This window comes from Acanthochromis polyacanthus, chromosome 13 (genome assembly GCF_021347895.1).
Source record: "Acanthochromis polyacanthus isolate Apoly-LR-REF ecotype Palm Island chromosome 13, KAUST_Apoly_ChrSc, whole genome shotgun sequence".
Classification (NCBI taxonomy): Eukaryota; Metazoa; Chordata; class Actinopteri; family Pomacentridae; genus Acanthochromis; species Acanthochromis polyacanthus.
In genome coordinates, this window is record NC_067125.1 from 6,659,858 (window position 1) to 6,668,837 (window position 8,980).

The following is an 8,980-nucleotide window of genomic DNA, read 5'->3' on the forward strand; positions in this document are numbered from 1 at the left end:
TTAGTCACCGTTTAATGACCGTTTAGTCTGGATTATCGGTTGACTTTACGTGTACAGTTTGCACACAGTGACTAAAAATGTTTTCAGCCATCTACTGTGGATTTTGGGGGGGAAAATCCATCATATTTTTAAACAGAATTTCTTGCACGTATTGGACTATTTCAAGACTGTTGTCATGTCTTTTAAAAGTTGTTGTATTTATTTAAGTGATAAAATTCAGACAAAATGATCAGTGTTGAAGTGGTAGTGCCGAAAGAGTCACAGAGCCAGAAACGTACTCACAGTGGTTAGATACAAAGGAATAAACAGCTTCAGTCAGCTAACACCGGGCTCTAAGAGGCCGTACTAGACAAAGAAATGCTGTGGCAGCAAGAACCTCTACTCAGTGTATTAACTTCAGTAAGAGTTTGTTGTGTTTTTTTATTACTGATTAACTTCACATCTCATTTTTTTTATTTTTTGTCGTTGCTGTCGGTCTAACAGCTGGAGAAAAAAGTTGGCCAAGCAGCTGCTCAGGGACCCCATCATGATTTTTGCATTAATAATGTATTAATATCGGCATTACTATAGTTTAGGAGCCAACTAATTATTGGCCTCGATTGGATCCATTTTTGTTTTTACTTTTCTTTACATTTTTCCCCCAATCCTTGATCAAATGAATTCTGTTAAAATGTTCTGCTTTGACTGTGAAGTGGCTGCTCCAGTAATATCCTGCCCACAGCTCCGTCTGATTGGCTCCTCGTCACTAACACCAGTCTGAGAGCACTGAAGAATAAATGCCAAGAAGTTATCTTTAAATTAATGTAATAAATATAAATAAACAAAGACACCTCAGTTAAGTTTTGTGTTGGAGTTGTCTGAATTTTAATTCCAAAATTGTTACTGCAAATATAAACTGGTTCCAAATAGAATGTATTGATGCTGCCGATTACTAACAATCAGTGTCAGTCATCTATTCGTTTTTATTTAGATTTTTTGCACTTTACAGACACTGCAACCTTACAGTAATCACAATAAAAACTGTTCAGACTGGACATTATTTACATCTATATGTATTATTTTTGATGCTTTTTACTCCAGCAATGTAACAACCACGACATGTAACATTCAAAGGCTTTTTCTTGTTTTTACTTTTATTCATTTGCACATAGAAACTTCAGTTTTAAATTTAGTAACATACATTGTGTTTTAGTGCTGCATTGTTGTATCATTTTTGTTCATACATTTTTTACAATGTACACAATATAAATCATACTTTCAATTTTAACTTAGGAATGTCCTGACTTTTTTTTTTCAGTGAAGGTAACATTAAATTGTTAATGTGGTAAATGACTATTCTATGTGGAAACAGCTGATTTTTAATGGAATATCTCCATAGGGGTACAGAGGAACATTTCCAGCAACCATCACTCCTGTGTTCTAATGCTACATTGTGTTAGCTAATGGTGTTGAAAGGCTCATTGATGATCAGAAAACCCTTGTGCAGTTATGTTAGCACATGGATAAAAGTGGGAGTTTTCAGGGAAAGCATGAAATTGTCTGGATGAGCCCAAACTTTTGAACAAGATTGCAATTTTAAAGTCCCATTGATTCTTTTTTTTTACTGCTATGTGCTCCTGCGAGGGCCTTTTTCGTCTACTCTCACTCGGTATACAAAAACAAATCCAGGAGAGTTATGTGCTGTGGTGAGGTGTGATGACAATCTGTGTTCCTAAAAACTGTCTCACCCGTCAAAACCCTTTAAAAATGCACTCACACTGACCTTGTATACCACGAATAGGTCTTTTTTTTTTTCTTGGAACTGCACATCCACAGCAGCTGGTTGGTGAAACTGCTTGAGGGAAAAGTAACAAGCAGCACCTGAGAGACAGACCAGCGCTGACCTCGGTGACAGTGATGTGTTTTTTTGTGTGCGTGTCAGAAAGAGAGAGATGGAGCGTGCATGCCAGATAAATCCTTCTACCGCTCTGCTCAGAGTGCTGTTTCTGATGTCGGACGGAAGAACCTTGCGTCTCTGCTGACGCCTGTGCAGCCAGTAAAGCAAATACGCTTTCTGACAGCTGATACATAGTATGGACTTTGACCCACGCTGAACCTCACAACAACAGCCCCGTCATCCAGCGTCAGCCCGGCGCTTCCTCGGTCCGGTCTGATGCCCTCCCACACTGTCAGGAGTCGTCTCCAAACCACCCACACTCGGTTATGTAAGGGGATAATCCTGCGCAGTCATTAAAATGATGCATGGCACTGGAGGTGTAGAGGCACATAACTATTTGATGCCTATGGTGAAATCAGTGCATTAATGTTTGATAATCATAACACCTGGCAGCAGATTAGACCTCCTTACACTGCCAAAAAAAATCCTCTTCTCACTCACCCCTTTGCAACCTGGGCTGTAACTAAACTGAAGAGGAATATTTGAAGAGCTGCAGCTCCTCTGACACTTTAATGACCCCTGCTTCTCCAGACTCCCTGGCTCTTTCTCAGACATCTCAATCACCTTCCTCTCTGGTTGAATAGAAAAAAAAACTCATTTCACATGAACACTCGCTGTGTGCCTCCTCCAACAGAAACAAAAAGGCAGCCTCTCCATCATCCGGCAAACCATAAGCTTGCCTTTATCTTCCCTCCCTCATTAAACTCTGAATAACTCAGCAGAGAGGCAGAAAGATGAGAGAGAAAAGTGATTGAATTCTGCTGGAGGAATAAAAGCCCCTTGAGGTTGCCATTTTGAATGTGTGCCATGTTGAACAGGCTGGATCCAGAGATGCCCGAGACAACGGGGAAGGGAAGAATAGTCTATAGACGGAGCTCCAGGCCGGCTGACCCACTGTAGATAATGTACCATGGATGTTGTGTCATTGTGCTGAGAGGCTGGAGTCATGATGATGACCCATCACGACCTCAGAGGGAGGCGGAGGAAGGAGCAGTGAAAGGAAGGTCAGGAAGAAATGGTGGCTCCAAACTTGATGTCTCTATTCACAAGCTGCACTGGCAACCTGGTCGCACTGAATGCAGCCCAATTATTTCAATACACCAGCAGTCCTGGGAAGGGGAAGACCGGAGAAAGGGGACACGAGAAAAGAAAAATGAGTTTGACATTCAGGCAGGCGGGCTGAGGGAGGTAACAAGTTCACGGCCCTTTCAGAAAACATGGCCGCCTGCTGTGTGATGGATCACGGAGCCTCAGATGGGCCATCAGGGGTAGGACACGGGGAGGAACGCATGGGAACCCAGTCTCCCAGGAAGAAGGGAGTCATCCTGCTAGTTAAATAAATGAACTCCTGATGTTCCGATGTAAGCTGCCTCTATAGCTTCTTGAGTTGCCCCATATGGAGCCACAATGCTGCCGCTAGGGAATGACAAGGCCGATGCTTGTGAGGCCTCTGTGCACACAATGCATGCACTTAATGCATTTCACGTATCTAAAATATAGATGTCGAAATGGGCACAGTAAAAATCCTGACAGACTTCAAAAACCTTGAATTTCCTGGTGAGCAACTCAATCGGACCTTTTATTAAGCCTCAGCACTCGTCTTTCAAACCTCATGTGACGCATGTTTTGAAAAGCTCCTCCACAGCCACAGAAAACATCGGTACATGAGGAGCATTAACCATGACGAGTAAATTCATGTCTGCGTGTGAAATCTTTGGAATGGCCATTGTTTAGGTTGAGATATTTTCTCCACGAAGGCAGTCACAAATGTTATATGTCATTCTATAATATTTTTCAAACTGGAAAAAAGTGTAATGATGTGAAAGGTGTTTTTAGTGAAGGCCTGAAAAGAATTACCAGCTTTAATCTGCAACATCTCGCAGTTTTATACTAAATTTCAGCTCATCGTTTGCCTCCATCTCGATTGTTTTGGCTCCTTCTCACTGATCTCATCACATCATTTGCTGCTGGCAAGGACACAGTTAAAGACTAGCTGGTGAACACAAAGAGCATTTAGCGGCTAAAGAGCAACAGATCTCTTTCAGGAGTTGGGTGAGACCAAAGGCAGTTAAAATGGACTGAATATTACAGCTAGTTTGCCAGGTGTCCAAAACATAGCAATGAATGACAGCAATGTGGCTTTGTAGGTGCTGAATGTGTAAATTGTTACAGTAGATGGATGCCTTTCAACACCATTAGCTAACACAATGTAGCACTAGAACACAGGAGTGATGGTTGCTGGAAATGTTCCTCTGTACCCCTATGGAGATATTCCATTAAAAATCAGCTGTTTCCAGCTAGAATAGTCATTTACCACATTGACAATGTCTAGACTGGATTTATCATTCATTTAATGTTATCTTCATTAAAAAAAAAAAAAAAAATCTGCTTTTCTTGCAAAAATAAGGACATTTCTAAGTGACCCCAAACTTTTGAATGGTAGTGGATGTGGTTTTAATATATTATTTGTTGTTGAAGAACAAAGAACTTTGTAGATCAACAAAACTGCCACAAAAATCTTATTAAAATGTGACTTAGTACTTTAAGAATCATCAGTTCATCAGCAGCATGGGCCATTTCACTAAAAGGTGTAGCCCTTAAACCATCTAAATATTGAATAAATAATGAAATGTGCTCTAAGTCACATATGAAACAAAGCATTTTCACATCAAGGAGACCTTGACAGTAACATTAGAGGCACATACACAAAAGTGGAAACTATTAGAGGCAGTTCGTGAATACGAGCAAAACTGAGGGAAACTCCCACTGAAACCATTACAATATGAGGATGGAGCAGAGTGGGTCAGCTACAGTTTGTCTGGTAGGACAGAGATGACGGCAACACTCACTACTGCTGTAAACACACCAAAGTAGTGTTTATCACCGAGAGGAAGGGGTGGGGGTCATTTAATCCTGACAAAACCTGACTTTTTCTCTCGCCACAAATGACAGAATACATATTTGTTAAACATACATTTTGGAAATATATAAATCGCAATATATTTAAGTGTATGTATTTATTATGTCGTATTTACAGCTTTGCTTTTGTGCTAGAAAATTATAATGTTTATTTTTCAGAATTTCCTGATATTTTGTCGATAAAAGAATCGATCCAGATAACAATTTTATTGAGTTAAATTAATTCAATCTAAAAATAACAATTAACCCTCTTTCTAACCTCTTTTTTGTCCCTCTTTCTAACTTCCTGATTTTATTCTATTTCTGTTTTTTTTCTCTTCAGCTTCTCTCTGAACCCTCTTATGTGATGTCATCCTTTACACCAGCTTTTAATTAGCTATCCATTCAGTACATTTTTTTCATTTTTTATGTTCTACCTGTCAAAGCACTTTGTGAATGTTCTTCCTAAAGGTGCTATGCAACTAGAGTTATTATTATTAATATTAATAATAGTCTATTATAAGCCTAAGTAGCTGCTTCAGGAGTGTTTGCCCAATAGAAGAAAACCTGACACAGAAAGCCATCGGAATACAGGAAATAAATGGAATATTAATAATTGCTACCACCACTACGGCTAATAAAAATAATCACAATAATAATAAGAAGAAGAATGAATATGATAACAGGTTGTAAATACAAAGCCTCTCTCCCCTTCTATACAGCTGTAGTGTCTGTGCTGTGTCCCACTTCCACAGCTCAGGAATAATAAACGCATCAACAACAAAGTCTCCTGGGAGGCCACTGCTGACACTTGGTTGTCAGTGGCAATGCATGCTGGGATAGCTAATGGGACAGGCCCTCAGGGGTGCCTCGGACCGAGGACAGCTGCAGACAGGTGAGCGGCCTGACAGCTTTCATATAACATAAATAATAATCAACAATAGCCTCACACTGGACTCCAAATAACAAACTGATTTCAGCTGTAAAAATGTCACTTTTACTATTGCTATTATTATCATCATCATCATCATTACTAGTACATTATTAATTATTATTATTAATAGTAAATTGGCCATCATTTAGCAGAAATGCAGAGTGAGCTGCATTTCTTTTAAAAAAAAAAGCTGTGTAAATCTGGTAAAATTCTCACAGTTAAATTAAAAAAATGGGAATTTTGCTGTGAAAAATACAATCCCAACAACCATGCTCTGCATAATGAACACCCTTTTAACGTCATGCATCAGAACCAGAACAACCACGGGAAAGAAGTTTTGTCTGCAATGCTTTAAAAGCCCCTTCACAAAAACGAATCGCGTCTTTGTGCCTCCACCACAACTCAGCCACATGTGAGTGAGAAGGAGTACCCAGCCTTCAGCACGTCTCTGTGATTTCTCCCTTATCGTAACCACGTGGCCACGTTCGTCGAGTTTGTCCTCCCTCGACACGTGCACGCATGTGAACATCTGAGCTGATCCACTAAAACACTTCCCATATGTAGTGCTGAAGGGAGCAGCTGGAGTTTCAGGACTTTCACTGCGGCGTGCCTGACACCGGCTGGATGGTGCTGGGAGGAGACGCTGTACTGCCTGTCAGTCAGCCGTGTTAACACAACTGCCCATGAGTACACACACTATGTTTGAAAGTCAGAAAAGCAGCACGTGTAAAAGCACTGAATGCGCACTAAAGTAAGCAGGAGTTTGCAAGCACAGAAAGCAAGTAAAGGGAAAGAGTCATGGAGTGTTTCCTGGGCACTGACCTGGACAGCATAGCAAACACAACGCCGGTCAGCCTCTCATCTTGCTTCTCTCCTCACGTTTCACACTCCAGCTCCCTCCTGACTGCCTTTTGAAGTTGGTCTCTCCGCTCTTTCTGAGGTAAAAGTCGTTGGCAGAGGAGGGAGTGAGGGAGAGGAAGAGGAAGATGGGGGTGAAGTCTTTCTCTCATGTCTTTTCTCCCTCCTCCTCCTCTTCTTCTTCTTCTTGCTCTTCTTATTTTCTTCACTTCCCCCTTGTTGCATTTTGTACTAGCTGAAATTCAGCACCTCCTCTTGCTCTTCCATAGCAAAAAATCTCTCCACACACTCACTACTGACAGAGGAGGGAAGAATAACATTGAGAGAGAGAGAGAGATAGAGAGGGAGAGAGAGAGAGAGAGAGAGAGAGAGAGAGAGAGAGAGAGAGGGAGAGAAAGTGGGAGAGTCAGAGGGAGAGAGCAGCAACAAAAGTGTGCTCAGTCACCTCGTCTCCCTCCTGTTCAAATTTAGAGGCTGGATTTCAGGCTGCAAGGCGAACTCTACTGGGCATGCCCACAACCGAGAGGCACACTTTGTAACACTCACTTCCTCTCTTGTTCTTGCCCCCCCACCCCCACCCCCACCCCCCACCCTCCTCCCTCACAGCTCTTTCTCTCCCTCCCTCCCCTCTCCCTATAGCTCTCAGTTCAGCAGGGATCAGGAATGCTGCTGCTGCTGCTGGTGCTGGACCAAAGTCCGCTCAGCTCCGAGGGGTAAGCCCCACACTACCGGAGAAACAACAAATCACACACAGAGAAGCAGGGCACTGGAAAAAGAAGTTTAAAAATCCAAGTTGTATCAGGCACATACACCATATAAGTCACTTCACTGCTAAAAACACCAGTAGAGTGGGCTGACTGCTTATTCTCAATCCATGTAATTCAATCATGTGCATATTAGACGCCTGTCTAGACTTCAGTGATGTAACATTTAATCCAAAATGTGTCACTCAAAATGGCAAAGAAATCCCAGTCAATTCTGATAATGAAATGTGTTCATGTGAAAAATTTGCTGAATGACTTCTGCTTGAGAGATAAAACTACTACATGGACCTCTGTGTTGGGCCTCGTCACTGGTCCACCGGTACACATGGTGATACCGCTGAGGCAGACACACACCCGACAGGTACGGGAGGTATGTGGAATTTGCTGTTTTAAACCTGCAAAGCCGTATTGTTATCTCCAGTCTTTGTACAGCGATATGTGACGTATTTCTTCAGCGAGTCAGCCTCGTGCCTGTGCTATCTCAGGCTCCCCACGCTGACCCAGATTCTCCCCAGCAAACTATCAGGACATTATGTATCTAAACCAGGCTGTGGAATGAGGACAGCGAGTTCAGGGAGCGACAGACGCAGAGTGAAAGGGAGACAGGCAGAAAGTTCCCCGGCATCCGTAGTGTGCTCCTCTAAAGAGACAAGGGACAGTTCATATTCAAAGCTGTTCTTTATGACCGCATAAAAGCTGCAAATTCAGGGCTAGATGGAGAATTTGAACCATGATAACAAAAATGATTTTGTAGCCAGAGCTGGGACTGAGACCTTCAGGACGCCTCTCTGTTGAGACAACAATGTAATCCTGTAGATGTCCTGAGCAGAGAGAAATCCATCTGGAGCATCTGAAGGGTGGAGATAAGAACCAGGTGGATGTGGAGGAGGAGCAGGAGGTCCAGACGGCTGCAGGCTTGACCTCAGCAGGTTAGAGGTCATGGGAAACAGCGGGTCAATACGAAGATGAGAGGTCAATGCCACGGCTGGATAAGCCAGAGCCGCATGTGCCGAGTTGATGGAAGGATGGGGGAGCGGGGGCGGGAGTGTAACGAGATCAAAATTAAAAGCTAGAGTCAAACAAAGGAACAGAGGGGCCAGTCAAGCTTGGAGGAGTCACAGTTGAGTTACACACGCAGAAATGCTATTGGTGTTGATTTAACTGTGGGCGTGTAAACATGAAAGAAATGCCAGAACGGCAGATTTATGACGCAGTAGTCAAGAGCTTAATACGTAACAAGGTAGCTTGGATAAAGTACCGCTGAAGCATGTCTAAAGGTTTATACCTGCTCTGACGCACGCTCACATCCTCCTTCTGGCTGCATCCCACCTGATATCTCTCCAGAACTCGGTGTCTTTTCATGTCTTTACGCAATCAGCCGTGCAGATGGAGATATGAACACGCACTTTGGGGCAGTCTCTCCTTGAAGGTATTCATCGTGTCGACGTCGGCTGTGCTCGTGAAGCCTGACAGAAGTGTGAAGAATGTCAAAAGAACACTAAAAAGAGATTCCAGCACCAGAAATAGGTTTTCAGGACACTATTAGATAATAACTTTTGCATTCTAAGGCCTTCATACTGTCTATGGACC

General features: G+C 42.5%; 1 long non-coding RNA gene across 1 annotated transcript in view; it reads right to left on the reverse strand.

Moving 5' to 3' along the window:
- LOC110963839 (uncharacterized) overlaps positions 1–7,164 on the reverse strand; it is a 126,844-nt gene extending 119,680 nt beyond the window's left edge. Inside the window, exon 1 of the long non-coding RNA XR_007945738.1 lies at positions 6,591–7,164. This is a non-coding gene — a long non-coding RNA (uncharacterized LOC110963839). The remainder of the gene's footprint in view (positions 1–6,590) is intronic.
- Positions 7,165–8,980: the final 1,816 nt, after the last annotated feature.